Source organism: Lissotriton vulgaris, chromosome 4_1 (genome assembly GCF_964263255.1).
Source record: "Lissotriton vulgaris chromosome 4_1, aLisVul1.2, whole genome shotgun sequence".
NCBI lineage: Eukaryota > Metazoa > Chordata > Amphibia > Caudata > Salamandridae > Lissotriton > Lissotriton vulgaris.
The window spans coordinates 549,153,102-549,174,566 of record NC_141691.1 but is presented as its reverse complement, the minus strand read 5'-3'; the positions used below and the strand labels follow the sequence as shown (position 1 = coordinate 549,174,566).

At 45.5% G+C, this 21,465-nt stretch overlaps 1 protein-coding gene across 1 annotated transcript in view; it reads left to right on the top strand.

Annotated features, from left to right (window-relative positions):
• CRTAP (cartilage associated protein) overlaps positions 1-21,465 on the top strand; it is a 166,475-nt gene that overhangs the window by 143,496 nt on the left and 1,514 nt on the right. The window lies entirely within an intron of this gene.

Genomic DNA, 21,465 nt, shown 5'->3' with positions numbered 1-21,465 from the left:
AGATCTCCCGACATGGTCTAGAAACCTAACGCAGATCAACACAGCTGACTTAGAAGAAAAAATGAACACCCTCCTGCCCATCTCCCCGGATGGCCTCTCGACTACAGAACTCACATCCCACTATAACCATGTCCCCCATCTTAGACCATCTAGCTCCAATGACCCTGAAAAAACCCAGGAACATCCCCTCCAGATCCTGGTTCAACAAGGACATCAACGACGAAAGGAGACAACAGAAGGTCTCTGGAGAAAACCCCCCTTCTCCACCCTCTGCGAAGAACTCAAAACGGCAAGAAGACAGTACAAGAAACATATCAATAATGAAAAAACTAACTTTTTCTCCAATACGCTGGACAAGGCAAAAAACAGGCCAAGAGAGCTCTTTAACATCATCAAAAAACAAACATCCAAGCATTCCACTACTACATTCCACTACTCGCGTCCAGGCCTCCAAAGACTCATGTGACAGTTTTACCAACTTCTTTAACGAAAAAAATCACCAAGATCGAACTCTCTCTTGTTATCAACCTCCATCCTGCCGGCAAACACTGGTCCCCAGCAATCAAAACCATCTTGAGCGAACAACACAAAAGTACCTAGAGTTACTTCGACCCTATACCGGAAGTCAAGATTCTTAATTTAATCTCCTCCTCCAAGCCCTCATCCAACATCCTCGATCCTTTACCCTCGCATATGGCCAAAAAACTGAATCTCTCCCTAGCACAACTCTGGTGCGAAATCATAAACCGCTCCCTAAAAACAGGCATCATACCAGACTGCCTCAAAGTTGGCCAAGTCACACCTCTCCTGAAGAAAGCAGGCCTAGGCACTAATGACTTGAACAACTTCAGACCTGTCTCCAATCTTCCCTTCCTAGACAAAATCCTCGAAAAATGCGTTCTCTGACAACTGAACCAACATATCAACAATATTAATCTGCTAGACCAACACAAATCAGACATTAGAAAAGGCTGCAGCACCGAAGCTGCAATCCTTAACATCGTGGCCGACATCCTCAACTCCCTTGACTCGGATCATTGCTGCCTCCTCATCCTCCTGGACTATCAGCGGCCTTTGACACAGTGGATCACAGCCTTCTCATCAAGGCTCTCAAGGACCGTGTAGGTGCAGATGAGGTGGTCCTTCAATGGTTCTCCTCCTATCAAAATCGCTCCCAAAGGGTAAAAATCCAATCCTTTTCATCTGACCTTCTACCCGTCAACAGAGGTGTTCCCCAACGATCCGTTCTCTCCCCTCAATTGTTCAACATTTATATGGAACCCCTCATCACCATTCTAAAAAACAACAACATCCCCTTCCATCTATATGCAGATGACACTCAGATCTACATGGAAACCTCCTCCTTCAATGACATTCTAAGACTCAACAATACTCTCAGAGAAGTTCAAGAATGGTTATCAGCCAACCACCTTAAACTCAATCAGGGGAAAACCAAATTCCTCCTCATCTCCAACAAGGAAGAAAATCCGCAAATTGTTGAATGGCTGAAAGCAATCTATGCTCTCAACGGTAACCTCACCTAGGCAAGCTCTGTAAAATCACTTGTAATCACCCTTGATCACAAGCTAACCATGACCAACCACATCAAGAACTCCGCCAAAAGTGCCTTCCTCAACCTGAAGCTTCTCAACAAAATAAAACCCCACATTCCACCCTTGGACCTCAAACAAGCCACCCAATTACTTGTGTTGTCCAGACTCGACTACGGGAACGCAGTCCACTCCGGGACAGCTCTCCCCCACCTAGCTCCACTGAAAACAACCCTCAATGCAGCTGCCAGATTGGTCACCGGAGTCAAAAAATACGACCACATTTCTCCAGCTCTCAGAGAGCTAAAATGGCTCCCAGTGGAATTGCATGCCAGCTTCAGAACGGCATACCTCTCACGCACAAAGCCTTGCACACAAGGAAACCAGAATTCCTAACTTAAGAAAGCCAGCCAGTCTAGAAGTCTCAGGAGTTCCAACTCCCTCCTACTCATCCCTTTGAAAACGCGCAAACAAAAAAACACAGCCAGCTCCTTTGCAGGAAACGCACCCAAAATCTGGAACTCCATCTCTGTGCCCATCAGAACTATCCCCTCCTTTACTAAATTCAAAAGCTTCCTAAAAGTCCTCTACCTCAACCGTGCCTTCCCAAACTGAAATCTGTGACTCTCAAGCCTCCAGTCACCAGTCATCTGGTAATGCGCATCCACTGTCTACCTCACCCCCACTCCCCAACCCGTTCACCTTGCTCCATCGTCGCTCGTAGAAATCTCTCAGCCTTAATCTTTGTCCATGTATAGAGATGACCTCTAACCCTCTCTACCTCAACAGCACACCTTGGACCCCCAGACTTCTCGACCTCAATGGCGCACCTCAGACGTTCATAACAATTGTAATCTTTTGAGCACTTATGAACATGTTTTATCCTCCTCTCAAAACTGTCCATGCATCGAGATTACCTCTAACCCGGTCTACCTCAATGGCACACCTTGGACCCCTAGATTTCTCCACCTCCACGGCACACCTTGGACGCTCATCACAATTGTAATCTTTGGCACAGTTATGAACATGTTGATCCTCCTCTCAAACTGTATATGATTTCTTTTCCTCCTCTTGTAAAGTGCTCCCATACCCCGGGTCTGGTCAGTGCTATAGAAAACTCCTTACATAAATAAATAAATAAAATAACATGGTCATGGAAGGGATGGCGTGAGGAAGGAAGTTGCATTTGAAAATCTTTACGAATAGGTTTCTCGGGCGAAAGGTTGTCCTGACTATTGTCTTGTGATTTCTTCAACATTCACGTCATTTGACTTGACCTTATACTGCACAAGCCTTTTTGTCTGCTATTTGAAGGTGTATTTTTCTTAAGGTTTCAATTTAGTATTCAATAAAAAGGACAAAGAAAAATGTACATCGTTTTTTTTTTGCAGTTAATGTTATTAGTATTGCATGTGTAATTTCATATATTGCAGATAAACTCAGAACTTCAAAAACTTATGCACAATGCCACTCAAAGCTCCTGGGTTTTATCTCCACCATGCTCTTTTGTGGTATCATTATGGGGTTTGAGTGAGACCTGATAAATCCTCACTTCCTGTAACTCTGAATATGCAGGAAAACAATCCAAGATTTAAATATACGGTTAACTTGCAAGGTGTCGATATAAGAAATTCCACACTGGTGTCCTCTTCTCTCTCATCGTAACACCGTGTTCTTTCACCCAAGTTTGTTTACACGGTTTAGCTGAAACCTTTACCTTGAAGTAGAAGTTTAAGGTATGCAAGACCTTTGTGTGCTTCAGCTCTTTCCTTTGCTGCTGCGACCTTGGGCAGTAGTTGAGGCAAAATGTGTTGCATTGTCTCTAGATTCAAAATTTATTTCAGCTTTGTTGCATCCTCTAAAATGCCTTTCCTCTCGTTCTTCAGGACCATCATCATATTTCCTCCATGCTTTTCAACCAGGCTTTGTCCCCTTACAAGGAGTCTGAACAGAAGTTAAATCCGCATCTATGATTTGATCTAAAAAATAGCTAACGTCTGGGAATTGATTATTTCTACCTTCAAACTCTGTTTTGTCAATATCAACACTCACCACTGCATGGATCTCCCCCTTACCTATGAGACCAGTTAAGATGGTTGACCTAATCAACAGGATTCCATCATTGCGCCTTTCAGTCAAACCACGCAGGTCGGTGTGAATCAGAAAGTGCTTTAAAACACTGTTTCTGAGCTTCGTCTTGATCATGACTACGCCCTTACGACAAGCATGGCTTTAGCATCTCCTAAGTTCCAAGCTACCTTGAGGTTGATGAGAAATCTCTCCTTGCGCAGAAAGATTATAGTGTTCGCGGTTACTTGCCATTTTCTAGAGTTCATGGAGGCCAATGGCCTTTGCTCTCTTAGTCAATCTGGATACAGGCAGGAAAGAGGAAAATAATCAGTCTTGATGCTTATCGGAGACTACTAGAGGCACTCCCCCTCCCCCCCCAGGAAAAGCAACCTTTAGTCCTAAACTTGCTGGACTCCCATAAGCATGTGATACAATGCGATGGACAGTAAATAATGCACTCACTAGAGAACAGAGAGAAAGAAAAACATCTAAAAGCTCCTAAAAAGAATTTGGAACTTCTCACGGGTCAGAGCTAAAAGATGCTGGATTGGCACAGCAGTTTGCAGCTATTTGACGGCAATTTTGATTGTCCTGCAAAGATCATTACATTATCCACTTAATGCTCAATGCATACTTTTCCCCCTTGGCACTAATCGTAGAGTTATACTTCAATTACTGCTTACTGCCACCTGGCTGTACCAGTAATATGACATGTGGACAGAGTTAATGCGAGGTCAGGCAGTATTGATCCCATCAAGACCAAACACCTGCAATTGTATCTGCTTTCTAGAACATTTTAGTGAAAGAAAGACCAGGCTAACTTTCTAGATGGGCCGTGAAATGCACTTCGTAGATTGGCTAAGAATACTAAATGGAACACTGACAATCAAGGATTATGTCCTTGCTGCTTTGATCCATAAGGTGAGAGACTTTACTTTGGGTAAACTTGCCGGTACACTGGGGGAATTTACTATTATCTGTTGTGAGTCAGTTGATGAGGAAGGTTTATTGTGTACATCCCTGCACAGTTCTCTTTGGGGACAGTGCAATCCCTGTGACACTTTATGCAGTATCTGTTGGAAGGAAACTGGTAGCAACCTGGAATCCACCTTCCTTTTCAGAAGTGGGTTATAGTTTATCACAGCCTAGAGCCAGTTTGAAGAGGCACTATAAGATCTGGGAAACTTTTAGATTGGACTGCTTATTTCCGGCAGCGAATAGATAAACAAAAAATGCTGTTCCATGGGTTGGAGCAGTGATGAATTAACTGATTAAGCAGTTGGTTTTATCACCTCACCTCTCCTTTCATTTCTTTCTACTTGCGTATATGGCATATCTGTTTATCTAGAGAAGAGACTTATTTCTTGATTGACTACCTTTTGATAATGAATCCATGAAATAAATGATATTTTCACTCTGAAAATTTTGGTTGTTCGTTGACTGGGTTGTGAACCCGAGTCAAGCAGCAGCCACAATCCCTGTCAGTGTAAGGTACAAGCAAACCCCAAATTAATCTATCCTTTTTCCACTTACAGCTTGGCGCAGAGCAGTCATGCTTAACCTAGTGGCAATGTGTAAAGTATTTGTGCAACACTTCAAAAGGTAAAACAGTGAAAACACAGCACAAACAACAAGCATTGCCATAGCCAATAGGCCTCGCTTTTGGGACCTTTTAAGTATTTAGTTATGCAGCACAATATCCTTGGTGTAATAACATCAACTGTTGCATGGCTAAAAACGTATAAGGTCCCAAAGGCGAGACCTCTTGGCAGGGCTGGACTGGGAACAGAAACCGGCCCCGGCAAACTGCTCAGCTGGCCCCCTCTGGGGTCAGGGGGAGTGCTGGTGAACAGTTTGCCTCGGCCGGTTTCGGCCGATTTTGTTACCGAGGGCCGACATTGCCGACCACCGGCAACAAAAATGGCCTCCCAGGGGCCCAAGACCGCCCCCCACTCTAGCGGTCTACCGGGGAAACGCCCGGTGCCCGCTATGGCCAGTCCGTCCCTGCCTCTTGGCTATGCCAATGCTTGTTTTAATCCTGTGGTCGGAAACACCAGCAAAAAACATTTTAGCTCACCCACATACAATGTTAATAAAGGTCTGGCAGTTTTAATAGAAGAACATAAATCGCGACATAAGGGACTTAACCTCGCCCATCTAGGTGAATATAGGAATTCAATTAATAGCGTTTAAACTCCAACGCTATTACACATATTCAAGCAAAAGGCAGAGTGGAGCTGCAGGGGCCCTAAGAAGGGGTGAAAACCATCAAAGCCTCAGTAACAAGCAAAACGTCTTTAAAAGACCTGTGAAGTGCTCGGGTGTGGCTGTGTGTGCGCCCGGGAAGCTGTCTCATCCCGGGCTGCCACACACGACGACAACGGGGGTTGGGGGGGGGGGGGGGTGAAGCCCTTTGAGTCCAGTGGGCGTTGCGCGCCTGGGCAGCACAGTGTGACTGACTGCTCCTCAGCATTGCAGAGGCTGGTCAGGAAGACATGAGATGCAGAGTACATAAAGTATCCTGCATTTAAACTTCTACTGAAAAGGCAGCTATGAGCGCTGCGTTTCAGGCTGATATGATTAGTCATCTGTTTATGGAAAACAGACATATAATTCCGAAAGGGTCAGGCCCGGGTCACCGCCAGCTGTTCTCAAAGGCTTCAGGCCTCAGAAGTTCCAATGTTTAGAGAAAAGGATGTGGTCACTGATAGAGTTAAACAACTCATTTCCAAGGCACAGATTAGGAGCATGAATAGTGCGATAGAAACATGTACTTTTATAGCGCTAGATACAGCACGTTTCCTCTTTCTAAGCACTCTAAATAACAGATGGTATTATTTCCTATAGCCCTCAAGATGCACAGCAAACCTATCAAACAGGAGAAACAAGGAGCGGGTTGAGGGGCTTTTAAAACAGAGCAGAAAGGAGGCAGTAGGTGCAGAGATAGTAGTGCGCCACATACTATTGGGGTAGCAGAGAAGAGTGAAACCAAGACGGAGGAGGAGGGAAGGGAAGAACAGAGAGCAGTAACCACTGCTGGGTCAGTGGATCTTAATGAGAGGGGGGCTGGGGAGAGAGCAAGGGTTTGTGCGGGGCAGTCGCGTGTGTGCCGAACTGTGCTATATAAAGTGGGTAATGCCAGGAAGAGACCGGAAGCCCACATTGATGAAACAACACGAATGTGGGAGCAGGAAAGGGAAGCTAGTGAGGGGGAGGGGTTAGCTAAAGAGAAGTGAGAGCAGCCAGGATTTCCAGCATCACAAGCCCAAACCGGAGGGAAGAGCAGTAGTAAGGATGAGAGGAGAAGAAGAACCGAACCGGGACTTGAGAGGATTGCATGGAGAGGCGGAGCGAGGCAAGAGCGCTTTTGCGCGTAATAGCAAGCTTGTGGCCGCCTTTGGTAGCACTTTAAAAACCAGAGCAGCAGTAAAGGTGAGAGAAGAAGAAGAACCAAACCGGGACTTGAAAGGATTACATAGAGAGGCGGAGCGAGGCGCGCGCGCTTGTGCGGATATTAGCAAGCTGGTGGCCACCTTTGGTAGCACTTTAAAAACCCGCTTACTAAATGTCTCGCCAGCCCAGCGCATGCACTGGCTCTAGCGAGACCTAAAGACGAGCGCATGCGCTGATCCAGTGAGACCTATAAAGAACACAGGAGTCAAACATGACGCAGCACCTGTGTGAACACAGGAGAAGTGCAGCGCATAGATGGTTTATAGTGAAAGTTAAAAGACACAGTAACTGTCCCTCTAGGACTGCAATAAGCTTTTCTTGAATGAAAAATAAAAGAATAGGAATGTCTAAGATAAGGAGTTAGGACCTGCGGTGTCACTCGTGGGAGGGACATATTTCTAGTCTCTTTTGCAGCTGCAAAGCTTGAGGGGTTCGTGAAAAGGAGCAGAAACGAGAACGTGCCCCTCCCCCGCCCCTTTGTAACCCAAGTCTGGGGATTTTTCAATCGCTCTGAGAAGACGGTTCGCCTTGTGGCCTGAATTCATAAACCACAACAAAAAGAATGCTATGCTGCCGTGCAATAGACAAGTGACTTGTGTTACTGAAATTCATAGGCACTGTGAGCATATTATACGATTTTTCATGAGAAAATCTAGATATAGAGAATGGTTTTACAGGGTGTTTGTGGAAAACTTGGTAGTTCAGTTAAAAAAATGAAGTTCTTTTAAGCAGCAGTGAAGCGAGAGAAGAGACCGCCATGGTGAGAAAACGTGAAACCGGTGCCCGTCGCAGGGGTGTGCAAGGGGAGCAGGCGGGAGGGAGGGGGGGCCAGGGACACAAGCATTGGCAACAGGAATATGGATTTTCCCAACAGTTTCAAGGGCGCTCCAGGGCCACATCTATAATGTTATTTGTAAGCGGCTCTAGTTGTTCTAATGTGGTGCCCCTGGGGTCCCCCCTGCAGTCCCCACCGCTCATACATTTCTTTCTCTCCGTCTGGCTCTGTTCCTTTCTTTGCTCCCCATCAGCTGTGAAGCTGCATAATCACATTTGAACTCTTCCCTCCTCTGTGCAGCATCCCAGCTCACTTCCGGCTTCATCCACAAAGTCAATGACATTACCTGAGTGTGCTCAAAAGCTACTTCACCCCATGAGAGGCATGCGGGGAAGTGATGAGAATGCTGGCCTCTGCCACTCGGGTGTGGCCAGATCGCCCCATGTTGACCCAGCACCATGCTTTCAGTGCTGGGCTTGCATTTAACATCCTGGTGCACTCTGGGAATTGTAGTCTTTGTATTTTCGCGCAGTGAGTTGCGATCAGGGTTTGCTTAGGTGTTTTTTTTCCAGTGCAGTTCAACCTTGGCCTGCTGTCACTTATTAGTGACGCTGATATTTAACCATTCAGTCTTTTGGCCTGATGTGAGTTTTGGTCCCGTTACTGCTTGTGTCAAGTCTGTCAATGGCTGCCCAGCTGTGGAAAAGCCCACAGGGTTTATGCCTCTGGTGCTGGTTAGCTACCTAGTCCTAGTGTACAGCCCACTGGACTGAGCACGCTGTGACCTGCAAACGAACGTGTGTATGGGAAAGTGAAACTCCAGCTCCCTGTAAGCCCAGAGATGCGTGTGAACCCACAGCTATCACAAGGCACCCTGACAATAGCAGTGCGATGGACGCCTCATTAGTGGTTCTGGTTGTGGCTCTGCTGTGTCTGGGCACACAGCTGGGTGTGAACCCACTACCATCACAAGCCACCCTGCCAACAGCAGTGCAATGGGGGCCTCCTTAGTGGTTCTTATTGTGGCTGTGCTGGAGTGCAGACAGTATCTGGGTGTCTAAGTCGGTTGTGCCCTCAGCACTTGTCACTGTTGGATCTACAAGCCCCGCCCTCCAATCCTCCTACAATCCTGCTTCCGCTGGACTCTCAGCAATGTTCCGGCCACCAGACACCCCAACATGCCTGGAACATTGGTCTTAGCTGTCCACCCAGAGGTGAACCGTGGGCCACAGAAGTCTCTAGAAGGGGCAGTAATGGAAGTCCGCACCATCAGCAGGACACAGTGGCATTGCAAGCAGAAACGCACCAATGGATGCTTGACGCATAAGGATCGTTCATTGCTCGCCAATGTTCATGGCTCACTGTGAGTGCATGGTCCTAGCTTCTTCTCACTAAGGGAGCAAGCAGACATGTGTACATATCAAGGGGCGGGTCTGATCCTTGCAGTGGTAAAGCATACGCTTGTGTGTAGGGCTTTCGTTTGCTTGATGGTTCCCAAGAGAGCTGGAAGCCGTCGACACCTCTAAAGAACACGATCGAAAGAGTAAGCAAGCGCGCACCTCACGCTACAATTGGGAGGGGGTGGAGGGAGTGCAAGAGCACACAAAGTGTTTCCCTTGCGGGAGCGAGCCAGGGGCACCATGTGTTTGTAAGTTAATTACAAACATATGGTGTCAAGCTCCCTCCCGCCAGGGAATCGCCAGACGTGCACGCGTTGCCATTGAAGGCAATAGAACGCGTGCACATTTTTAGGGCAAAAGCTGCATCAATGGCTAAAGGTCTTTTTCCAAGCAGCGCATGCGCGCTGCTAGGCAAGACCTAAAAATGATCATCCAGGTCAGAAAAATAGCTGAAAATGTACTAAAAAATACAAAACGGTTATTCATTTTTAAGAACAAAGTGTAAAATAGTGCCTAAAGCATAAATTACCAATCAGGGCTATATAGTCATGCTGGACTGGGTCAAAGTCATAAGTTCAGGCTGACTGCGATGGAGCACGGGTTGGATACAGTCCCAAATTAGTCCACCTGAAGTTCTCAAGTTTTGTGCCAAGAGTCCTGTTGGGGTTGGAGAGGGTCACAAGAAGAGCATTGTGGTAGGCTGTCTGGGTGGAGTGAAGAGCAGGCCAGGCATCACGGACGGGTGAACTGGTGCTTCGCATTGGTGGTCCCCCACAAGCTGTCAACGCTGGAGAATAAAGAGACGGGCTTGGTGGCGGCTCATGCCGATTTCTGGTGCGAGCAGTGTGGTCTGAGTGTGAACAGGCCCGTTTGCAGTTGCAAAGAGCCCAAAGACTTGATTTCAGCCCCTGTGAGCCACACCAAGGGACCAGGACCTAAGATGCACCCTTGGGGGTCAGAAACCTGTTGCTCAGACCAGGAGGCTAGCAGACGAGCCCTTGGAGTCATTCTGGGGTCCTGGGTTCAAGATGAAGTTGCTTGTTCTGATCTTCCCCAGGCAAGAGAGTAACAGGAAGCAGGGCAGATGCTCTTTTAGAGCAGCAGTAGAGCAGATTGGCAATCCGTGTAGCAGCACAGCAGTCTTTCTTCCTGCAGAGTATTCACAAGTTCAGAAGTGTACTGAGGTGGTGGTGTCTGGAGGTCAGTATTTATGCACAGTTGTGCCTTTAAAGTGGGAAGAAGCTGCTAGAGGCAGGTCTTTGAAGTGCACAGATGACTTGTCTTCCTGGCACTGACTCCAGGCTAACTACAGGGGGTATGCAGCCCTTTGTGTGGCAACATGACACACCCTATACACGTGTAAATGGGACTGGGCCAAACTGCTCCCATCCACCCTGCCAGTGATGGCCCATCCAGTTACACCTTAGCTCCCCATTGTGTGTGGCTGTCTTGGATGAATACATAAAGCCCAACTGTCAGCTACACTCAGTGATGTGACCAAAGGCAGGCTGCAGTCACCAAATGGCTAAGGCGAGAAAATACCAACTTTCTAAAAGTGGCATTTTCAGAATTGCAATTTAAAATCCTACTTTACCATAAGTTAGGATTTTAAATTGTAATTCAAGAAACACCAGACACGAAGGGTTACCTGTTACATTTGGAAATTAACATAGGTGGCTGGTTTTAGGAGGTTGGCAATAGTGTGTATGGTTGCTAGAACCAAGTAACTGTTTTAAAACTGTTAGTTAGTGCGGCAATAATCCCTGCCACCTGGTTCTGCGTTGTAGCTACATTTGGAAATTACACTTCTACAACGTAGTAAGATAATTCCAGTGTTATCCTATGTGAGAGCTAGGCCTTGCAGTAGTGAAAAACAAGGTGACAAGTTTTTTTCACTAACAGGGCATGTAAAGTATAAAAGTACATATCCTACCTTTTAAGTAAATTGCACCCTGCTCTCCGGGCTGCCTAGTGCTTACCCTAGTGGCGACTTGTATGTATTAAAAAGGAAGGTGTGGGCCTGGCAAAAGGTTATTTTGCCAGGTTTAAATGGCAGTTTAAAACTGCGCACACAGGCTGCAATTTAAGGGCCTGAGACATGTTTTCAAGCGCTACTTATGTGAGTTGGACAATCAGTGCTTTAGTCCCACTAGTAGTAATTAATTTACATGCCCTGGGGACATGTAGTGCCAAGGTAGTATTAGGGGACTTATAAGTAAGTTAAACGTGCCAATTTTGTGTAAGCCAATGTTCCCATGTTTTAAGGCGAGTGCACAATCACGTTAGCACTGGTTAATATTGGCAAAGTAGTCAGAGTCCTAAGCCCAGGAAAATGAAGTCATCAAAAACAGGAGGTCTGAAAGCAAAAGGTTAGGTGGAAACCCCGCCAAGGATGCTAGGTCTAACACAATCTCTCTCCTGTTACCCTTTACACACTTTTATTCTGCAATTGTTTTTAATTGGTAGATTTTTTTTTCTACACACCCACACATCGTTTGTTTATAAGAATTGTGCAGCATGGCTTGGAATACGAATTTTCGTTTCTCTCAGAGCAGTGCTCTCCATAATCCTAAACGGTCCAGTTCAGAGAACACCTCTCCCATTTATTTTGGTTTACATCCTGTAAGATGAGAGACTCCACAGTTAGCTTTTTCACAACTAATAAAGAAAAGGGTCCGTCGCCCATATTAGGTTATCCAGCAAACTCTCCTGCGATCATCCAGAGCTTTGCTCCCAGCTTACAAAGTAATTTGGACCTTTATTTAATGTGACTCAAACCCAACTAGCGAGTAAATAGGGGAAATGAACATGATGAAAAAACTCTGTAGTTGCTTGGGGCATACATAGATACGTAAACAGTTTGACCATCCCTCATGGCGAGTTTCACTCTTCCTGGATCAGTATCCCCGTCTCCATAATTGAATATTGTTCACTACACAGCCTTGACTCTGATATATAAATGGAGAAAGAAAAGTAAAGGGCAGCCTTGTGAGCTAGGGTCTGAGTGCACAGCTACCATAAAAGGATGCAAACAATGGGTTCATTCAAAAGAACATGCAATCAACCATTTAAGAAAGATTTAAACCATCCTAACTCATTAATTTCATTGCCATCATCATGTCGAAACTCCATTGAATAAAGGGAAATATATCCAGAGGCGTATATGTAAAATAGATATGATTTGCTTGTTATGAACAGGTAAAAACAAATATCCTTGATCACAAAAGTTATCAAAACATAAGATGGCAAAGTGGTTGTCTAGCTCACAGCGCTCAAAGGACCCTCCATAAAGTTCTTTAAGGCACAGTTCCTTTCATAGAGGACATTTGAATGGTGGTACACTCCTGCCCAGTCAAAGTCCAGTAATCGCCTGGGAAAGGAATCTGCGGATGAAAGTAGTCAGAGTTTACGTGGCAGGTAGTGAAAACACGTCAGTGTTTCGGTTTCCTGTTTAATAAATAAAACCATCCTCTGAACTATACTTAGATGGCAGTTAACCCCTCAATGTACATGTCCGTGCCTAGAACTTGCTGTAATAGCCGGATTCAAAAATCCATTACACAAAGTGGATAACCAAACCAACAAATCAATCCTCACTCAAAGACCAGAATTAATCAGGAAACACATAGTGCATGCCGTTAGCAATTGTTTCCAAAAATCAGTGCATATATATATATATATATATATATATATATATATATATATATATATATATATATATATATATATATATATATTATTTATTTATATTATATTTTTCAACACTTCTCTCAGCACAAGTTTTATGGGGAGACAAAAAGCATGTACTCACAGCAGAGTATAATAAAGGAGTTTTATTGCGTGATGTGCAGCTCCAGCATATGTGGATATGAAAACACCCAGCGCATTGCAGGGTTCTCGAAACCTTGGTCACAGGTGGATAGCTGGGTTACTTTGCATGTTTTTAACCAGAGAAAAAAGTGCAACAACATAAAAACAGACAAGCAGGTTCCCAGTATATCATACGATGGCAGACATATTGAACATACCAGGTATTGTCTATACATGCATTTTTATTTGTTGCAGTGTCATATAGCGCAGACCTGATCCAAAGATATGGGAGCGCTTTACATGAGCACCAGTTAGATTACACAAGGACACATTCATTTTTATTTTTTGGTGGCACAGGGAAATTAACTGATTGCTCAGAATCACAGGATGTTGAGCCAACGCTAAGACTCGAACCTGGTTTCCCAGCTCCAAAGTTGGCGTCTCTGGCCGTTACGCCACTTCCTCAACTCATAACTCAACATTGTGCCCCAAATAATGCAGCTTTGATTAAAGATGCCCCTTTACAAATATTGCTTATTTCTTAAGGTTAATCCTCATCAACCTAACTGTGTCCATTTGAGAAGCATCTAATTTAATGTCAATCCCATTTGCTGCAGCATCGGTGCATGCAGATTATTACCATTCCTATGCATGCCTTAACATCAAGCCCGAGTGGGCTGTCCCAGAGGTTGTAATTTCGCCACAGACTGAGAGTAACCACCAACCTTTAAAGTATTTCAAGTGTAAGGCAACATTTCAAAAGAATCCAAATGCTCTCTATTCCTGCATGCCGGACAATCAAGCCCAAGTGGGCTGTCTAAATGATCGTAAGTTAAATTAAATAAGTGACAGTTCATCATTAAGCATAATAGGAACCCGCCAACATTACACATGGGCGACAGATATCGCTGCATATTCAAGGTTGATCCAAATTGTACAATACCAGTTTCAAACATTACAAAATGCAGTTTCTCGCCATTACGTTATGACGGACAGTCAAATCTAAGTGGGGTGTCGGACTAGTCGTAGGTAAGACCGAGACAGTGGGAGGCCGTATTACAAAGATTGCAAGCACAATCGTCTGTGAGAAAAAATGCGATTGATTATGTACCCCTAGATGCTAGTCACGAAATATACGGATTGGTGGAAGAAACATCCGAATACACAATTATATTTCACAGGCATACGGCGATTTAAAATATATTTTCTAGTATTTCCCATATGACGGACAGTAATGCCCTAGCCGTGCTAATCATTAAATCATAATAAAGATTGCAAGCAACATCGCTCAGATATTTAGCTTAATATATCTGTATCGCTGTAGCGTGATGACAAAAAGCTTAAAGCCCTAAAAAACATAAGTGGCTCCTTTTTATAGGAATATATTCTACACCCCCAGTGGGCAGTGTTTAGGAATGCACTATCCACCTCTCCATTAGCTGAGCCTGTCCGCATCATATCAGAGGTGATCTGCACAATCTTATGTCTAATCTCGCAAAGGCGAGTATGTCACTATACCTGCAATACCCCAGCACCAGTGTCGATTAGAGTGAAGATTTAGAAGGATTCTCATTAAATGCTCTTGAATTAGGGCTAACAGCTGGAAAATCTCTACTGTACAGTTCTAAAGTCCACCAAGTGCTTCTGGCGTCCTACTGAGTTCTCTTTTCTGATGGCTGCTAACTCTCCCTGGTTAAAGTGTTGGCAGCCAATTCCAACTCTGTATTTCCCTGCACGAGCTAGTCATTATTCGCGAACTAGCTGCAATTGCAGATATGCTTATTTGGATTTCCTTAAATTTCTCAGCGACTACTAAACTGATTTACACCAAATAACAAAAAGAACAATCTGTGTACTAAAAGCTACCTTTCTGCCAAATTTGGTGTAATTCTGTCCAGCGGTTCGGGCTGCAGCCGTGGCTAAAGGTCCTATGGGAATTAACATGAAAAATACCCTTTTTAACCCCCTTTTCTCAGCCCCCGCTTGAAGGATCATCCTGAAACTTTCCATACACAACTAGAATGACTGTCACGCTTTTTCTGTAAATTTTCATGAAGATTTGTCACATTGCTTCAAAGAAGTAGGCAAGTCAGAAAAATATTTTTGTATGGAAACATAGTCCTATCTATAACTTCCTACTGGAGACCGCCGGAAGGTAATATATATCCATATCCTACTGGCGGTTGCCAGTAGGTAGCTATAGTTAGGAGTATGTTTCCATTGGAAGAGCTTTTTTTGTTTTTCTTATAACTTAGATGCCATTTGACGAATCTTCAGGGTCAGGGTAATTCATCAAACAGGGACTGAGAAATGAAGGGGGACCAGTCCCAAAACACATTTTCCCCATGCAATTTCTCGCAGATCCAACAGATCTAATGATGAGATCTTATTGGCTACAACCGCTACAACCTGGAAGTGGTGGCAGCCATCTTGGGACTCAAGACTTTGCCTGAGTCCCACGAAAAATGTAAACCAAAACACAGGAGGAGGCAGGGTAGGAATACCCTGACCCCATAGGCCTGGTGGTAGCATCCACTGATCCATATCAAAAGTTAAAAAAACAAGCGAGGTCTCCTGGCTTTTTTTTTAAGCCCCCTGGATGGGCCAGGTCCTGGGAAATTGATTATATTATTATGGGGGAGAGGCGCATGAGGCTCCAAAACCCCCTCTCCAGAGCTATTTTGGCTCCGGGTACCACATCCCCCGGGGCTTGGCCGATATTAAGAAGGTGATGGGCATGCGACCCACCTCCCAGGCTGATTTTTGGATTCGTGGGCCCTATCCCGCCTGACTAAAGTTAGAAAGGGGAAGGGGGCATTCAGCTCCCCTCCCCAGGCACATTTCGACCCTGGGGACCAACCCCAATAACGGAGGGGAGGGGTAAGCACAGCTCCCCTTCCAGACCCACTAATGGTCCTGGGAACCGGTTTCCCCAGGTCCGACTCCTCTTATGTCCCTGGGTGCCGACCCCCAGGACATGGCGGTTTCCCTGCCTGCACTATCGTAGGCAAGTAAACCTGTGTTCGCTCTGGCTTAGTGGGAGCAGTTTCAAAGCTCCCGCCAACCTAGAGCAAACACAAAGTCTTCTCCCAGCTGGCAGGAGCTTTAAAAAATGCTCCCGCCAGCCGAGAAAAAGATCTAGTTATTGATTCTGCCCTCAGGGAGCATCGTTTATAGCTGCTCCCTGAGGGTGGGAGCAGTGCTGGCTCCTGCTGGATGTGGAGAGCGGGATGTGGCCGTGGGGGCCTTGAAGCTCCCCTGTGGCCTTCAACCAGGTTATGGTGGGGTTCCCTCCCCCTTTACAATACGTCCGGTCCCCGGGAGAGGGAGTCCCCGGGCCCAAATTGGTCTGGAGAGGGAGGCTGTGTGTCCCGTCCTCCATAAATACATTGGTGGGCCCCAGGGGATGGGGTTTACAGGACCAAAATCAGCACAGGGAGTGTGCCATGTGCCCTCACTCCCCCGCAAAATGTCCCAGGCCCTGAAATCGGCCTGTGGTGTGGGGATGCAGGCTCCCTCCCCATTAGCTATAGTTCCGGGGCCCAGGGGTATAGGGCCCTTGGGGCCAAAAGCAGTCCGGGGAGGGGAGCCTTGTGCCCCCTAAGAAATGTGCCTGTCCCCAGGGGGAATGGCGTCCTCCGGGCCAAAACCGGCATGGGGAGTGTGCTTATGGGTTGACTGCCTTTTGGGGTCTGCCCACAGGGCCTGGCCTGGCCACAAACCAACCCCCTGGCCGTGTGTGGTGCAGGGTTGGTTGCATGCCGGGTTGGCCACCAGGGCCGGCCTTAGGCATGTGCAAGCTGTGCACCTGCACAGGGCCACCAAACTCCAGGGGCCACCACACCAATATATATCCTTAATATAATAATCCTCTGAGGATGGATACATATTTGCGTGGTGGCCCCTGCCAGTGATTTGGCGGCCTCCGGCTCTGTTCCACTTCCAAACACCTTCCTGAGCTCAGGCGGGAGGGGGGGGGCTCCGCCCAACCCGGAACCCCTCATCCGGGCCCCCTACCGACGCTCCCTGCCCAGGGCCACCATGAGCCTAGAGCCGCCCCTGTGGCCACAGAACCTGTGGCTATCGCTCTGCGACCGTGCGCTGCTTGGGATTGGCATCAGGACCTGGCCGCAGGCCAGGCCCTGTGGCTCGTAGACCCTCATATTGGTGATCAGCTCTGTATGTTGGGAAAACAGCCCGTCAGCCAAGTCCACACCCGATTTCGTTGATGTACTGCCACTGAGACCCCGTGCTACACATTCATCCTCTCCTTACTCCTCTGCATTTGATAGGGGTTTGTTAATATATTTTGGTACAAACCGCTAAATGATTTTGACATTTCATCGCAAAATATGCTGAGGATTGTATGTGCCAAACCGTGGAGAACTGTACTTGAAAACTATGAAATCTAAGACTTCCTCGCCAGCCTTCCATGTGGTGCCTTTTCATGAACAGGAAGCCACAATGAGTGTTTTAACACTACAGTGCTATGTGTAGGCGTCTGCAGTTGCTCTCAAACTCTACCTTCCTATTAGAGCAGGGTTATGGTTGCATATCTGCTGCAATATGTTTTGTTCGATTATTGTAAGCCTATTCGACACACTCTGAATCATGACAGTGAAACTTTTAGTTATGGCAGTTCGCATGACCCTTGCCCACACGTGTTTAGTTGTAAAAGCATGTGTTCAGTGAATCACTTAATGCACTGGTACACTTTAACATCTAGTGTTGGTTAGACCTTTAAATATCATCACAACTTTGAATACTTCTGAGTTTTAGCCTTAACTCTTAGATGGGTGTAGTAGATAAATTGGGTATAAGTTCGATGCGTTTCTCAAGTCCATTTATTGGCACCCACGCGCTGGACAGACCACTCGAAATCCCAGTCACCAAATCAGAACTTAGAATGGCCTTTGAACCATAACACCCCACGAGCAGGCGTAGAATAAGAGGAACTGTAAGCTCGTGGAGTGGAGCATTAGAATACCCTTGTAACAGAACACACTGGGCGTGTAAAGTGAACAATGAAGATAAACTCGCATTGCTACAACGGGGTTGAGTCATGTTTGCTCCGATTAGCAAGGACATGTTTGCTGACTTCAGCACTGCAGTGCGCCGTCTCTTCTAGGGTGCATTCCGCACCAGGGATGGTGCTCTTCTCAAGAGTGTGCCAATGGGTCGGAGTAGCATGCCATCTATTATCACATGGCGCTATGATGTACTCCAGTCCTAGCTTCTTGGGATTAATTACAATCATGCTCTTCAGCTGGGGAGTATAACCTCGACGATCATGCTCGTGCTGTCATCCCTTATTTATATAATGTGTGCCTGCTAAATTAAAGGCAGCGAGCGAGTGTATTGTAACATTTAATTAAATATAATGTGTTGAGAAGATTGCCTTCACACAGTGAGGGACAGGTGGTATAATAGCAGCAGAGGTTAAGCACTCCTGTGTCAGAGAAGGGGCCACAGACACTTCTATAATATCCTTTTTTTTTTTTTTAAATTTTTTATTGACAAGCGGGTCAAGGTGATCAACAAATACATTTTTTACAGAACATATAATATAAAATAACGGTACAGATCAACATACAAATAAAGTAACGCCAGACTCTTTGCATTACACATCAAATGTAGCCATAAGACAAAACAGAAAGCAAATGGATAAATGATGTATAGTCCTGTATCAACGATAAAAAAATGGAAAAACACAGGTACATACCCTAAGGCCTACTACTATTAGTATCTTCTGTAGTCATGTACTATTCTAAAAAGGTGCCCCATATTTTAACAAACTTCCCGGTTGCTTTTATTCCCCGGTTCCTTGCAATTGAGCCCTCCATCGTATAGATTTCATTAACTAACGCCCACCATTCCATTGTATGAGGAGGGTTCGGGGAGATCCAAGCTCTTGCAATAACCAATCTAGCACTGGTCAGGAGAATGTTTAACAAATCTATTTTGGTTGTGCTAGATGGATATATAGCAAGTAAAATTGAGGCTGTTGATAATGCAAAACTAATCCGTTTTTGTTTATGTAAAATGCTTTCTATTACCGACCAATACCCTGTTAATACCGGACACGTATATATCATATGTACAATATCTGCAGCCACCAGCCCACACTTAGGGCATTTAGTACGGTCACTGCTCAGATTGTTTTGTGCCCATTTGGAAATTCTCAGTGGTGTATAATATAAGTGAGATATTGTTCTGTACGATTGGAGCATTAGACTGGATGAATGAGTCACTTTATTAATGTTTACTAAAGCGGCTGTAATATTCTGAGTTTGTCACATTGAATCCTAATATGGAAGTCCATTTTATCGCTAAACGAGGAGCTTCATCCAGCTTGTTTTGATTTAAACACTTATATCCCATACTAATTAATGATTTCCGATTTGCTGAATAAAAAGGCGAGCCTAGAAACTTTTTTTCTCACCTGTGTGGTGGCACGTTTTTTTTCTCATTTGCTTGGCGGGTTGTGGGGGCACCGATGTATGTGTGCCATATTTAGTGACATGGGCAAAGGGGCTCTTAGAAGGGAGGCAAACGAATGGTGCTAGAGAGAAGTAGCACACAGTGTACCCCCTAGAGGGCTCCATTTAAATAGGCACAACGTTCTTGCTCTGTTCATTAAATTGTGTAATTCATTGCAACTACTCATTTCCTTTCAAGTCGCCATCTTCTGGCAAGCATATTTCATCGCAGTCCGCATAATGCTTCGCTCCATCACAATGATAATATACTATAATTTTCTTTTTCTGTGTTATTGTTCCTGAAATTTTTTATTTTTTTTAACTTTTACATCAACATTAATTCTATATGTTGAGTCCTAATTCCGAAATACATTGAACCATATTATCATAATCATAACCCATTTTGCTACAAAGGATAATGTCCCAGTCCTCCTTGTCTAATTCACAACCTCGCCTCTGCCCCACACCTTCCCTGGATCCTCTCGCTCTTGGTTGGAGCAGTCTAACAGTGGCCATCTGTAGAAGACTGAGCTCTGTGTGGTTTTCCTGCCTCTTTTGCGGCCGATCTTGATCCGCAAACTTCTACTGGCTGCTCACCTCCCCCGTTTCTATCTGGCAAATGAGGGGAGAGTAGGGGCATGGACTGGCTATTACAACCATACAGAATGGAGTGTTAAAAATACACGGTTCTAGGTAATTCTTTCTTTAAGAAGCAAAGCAGGACGATACAGGTTCTTTAGATGCCACTCAAATCCAACAGACCCCCCCCCTAGAATTCTATTCCCTAAGTCACACCTACATTGCTTGACCTTGGGAACCCCAACAAATCCATGTTAAGACCCAACGAGTGCCCCACATTGACTCCACATCTGCAGTACTCTGTCTCATATAAAGTCAGTCACAAATCAACTGAGGCACCTGAAACAATCATAGGGCAGAGACTGGATTAATTCTGTTTCCAGCCAATGACTGAGTGGCAGCGTGTCAGTCTGGTGCCTATAAAGCCAGGTAGGACTGCTGTAGTGTTTGTTGTAATACCAGGCCAGTGCCTTCGCAAGGACAGTTGGACTCTGTGGAATCTGTCCTATGCCACCAACTATGAAAGGCTTTAAGTTTGCCCCCAACAAATGCCTGGCGCTCCACGACTGGTGCGATTCAGTTTGGAAGTCTTGAGTGAAAAGTAGTCTTATTCAAAGGCTCACCCAGTCCTACCTCACTCCTCATTGTCTCTGTTGCTGCCTCTCCATCTGTGGGTCCTGGTGGGCTGTTGGCGATCGGCAAAACTGGAGCTGCTAAGTATGTAGCTGGTGCTGTTTTATCTTTGTAGCTACATCAGACGTGGCTGGGTCTGTGATTGAATCGAGGGCTATGTCATCATGCGCTCTGTCCTTGCCACTTTTTTCCTTTATCCTCCTGAGGCTCTTGTGAATTGCCCCATTGTGCTCCTGATTTACAAAACTAGCAAATCTCCAGCAATGCCACCTTCAAAACTCACAGGAACTTGGAGCTGTTTTAACTATTTTTCCTTTATGTATGCCTTATCGGTGCCTATTTCACTGTTCTGTGAGTGTTTCTGCCTGCCCAGTGTGTCTGTCAATCCCGTGGGATCTTGCCTGCCCTCTATGTGATATCTGCAGGTGTGTGTGTCTCTATGTAGGTTGCATCTCTGCTTGGTGTTTCTGCGTGTGCTATCTCTAGAAAAACCTCTCTGGTCTATATAAGTGTGTGTGTGTGTGTGTATGTCTTGCACTTCTGGACATGCTATGCCTGTTCTCTGTGCTCAATGGCAGCTTGCACCGCTGCTGTATCTGTACTACATCTTGTGTGTGTGCGGATGACCATTTACTTGCTCTGCATGTATGAATGAGGCTTACATTGCTGACTCCCATGGTCTCCCAGCCCTCTGTCTGTGACAGCGGCTTGCACTG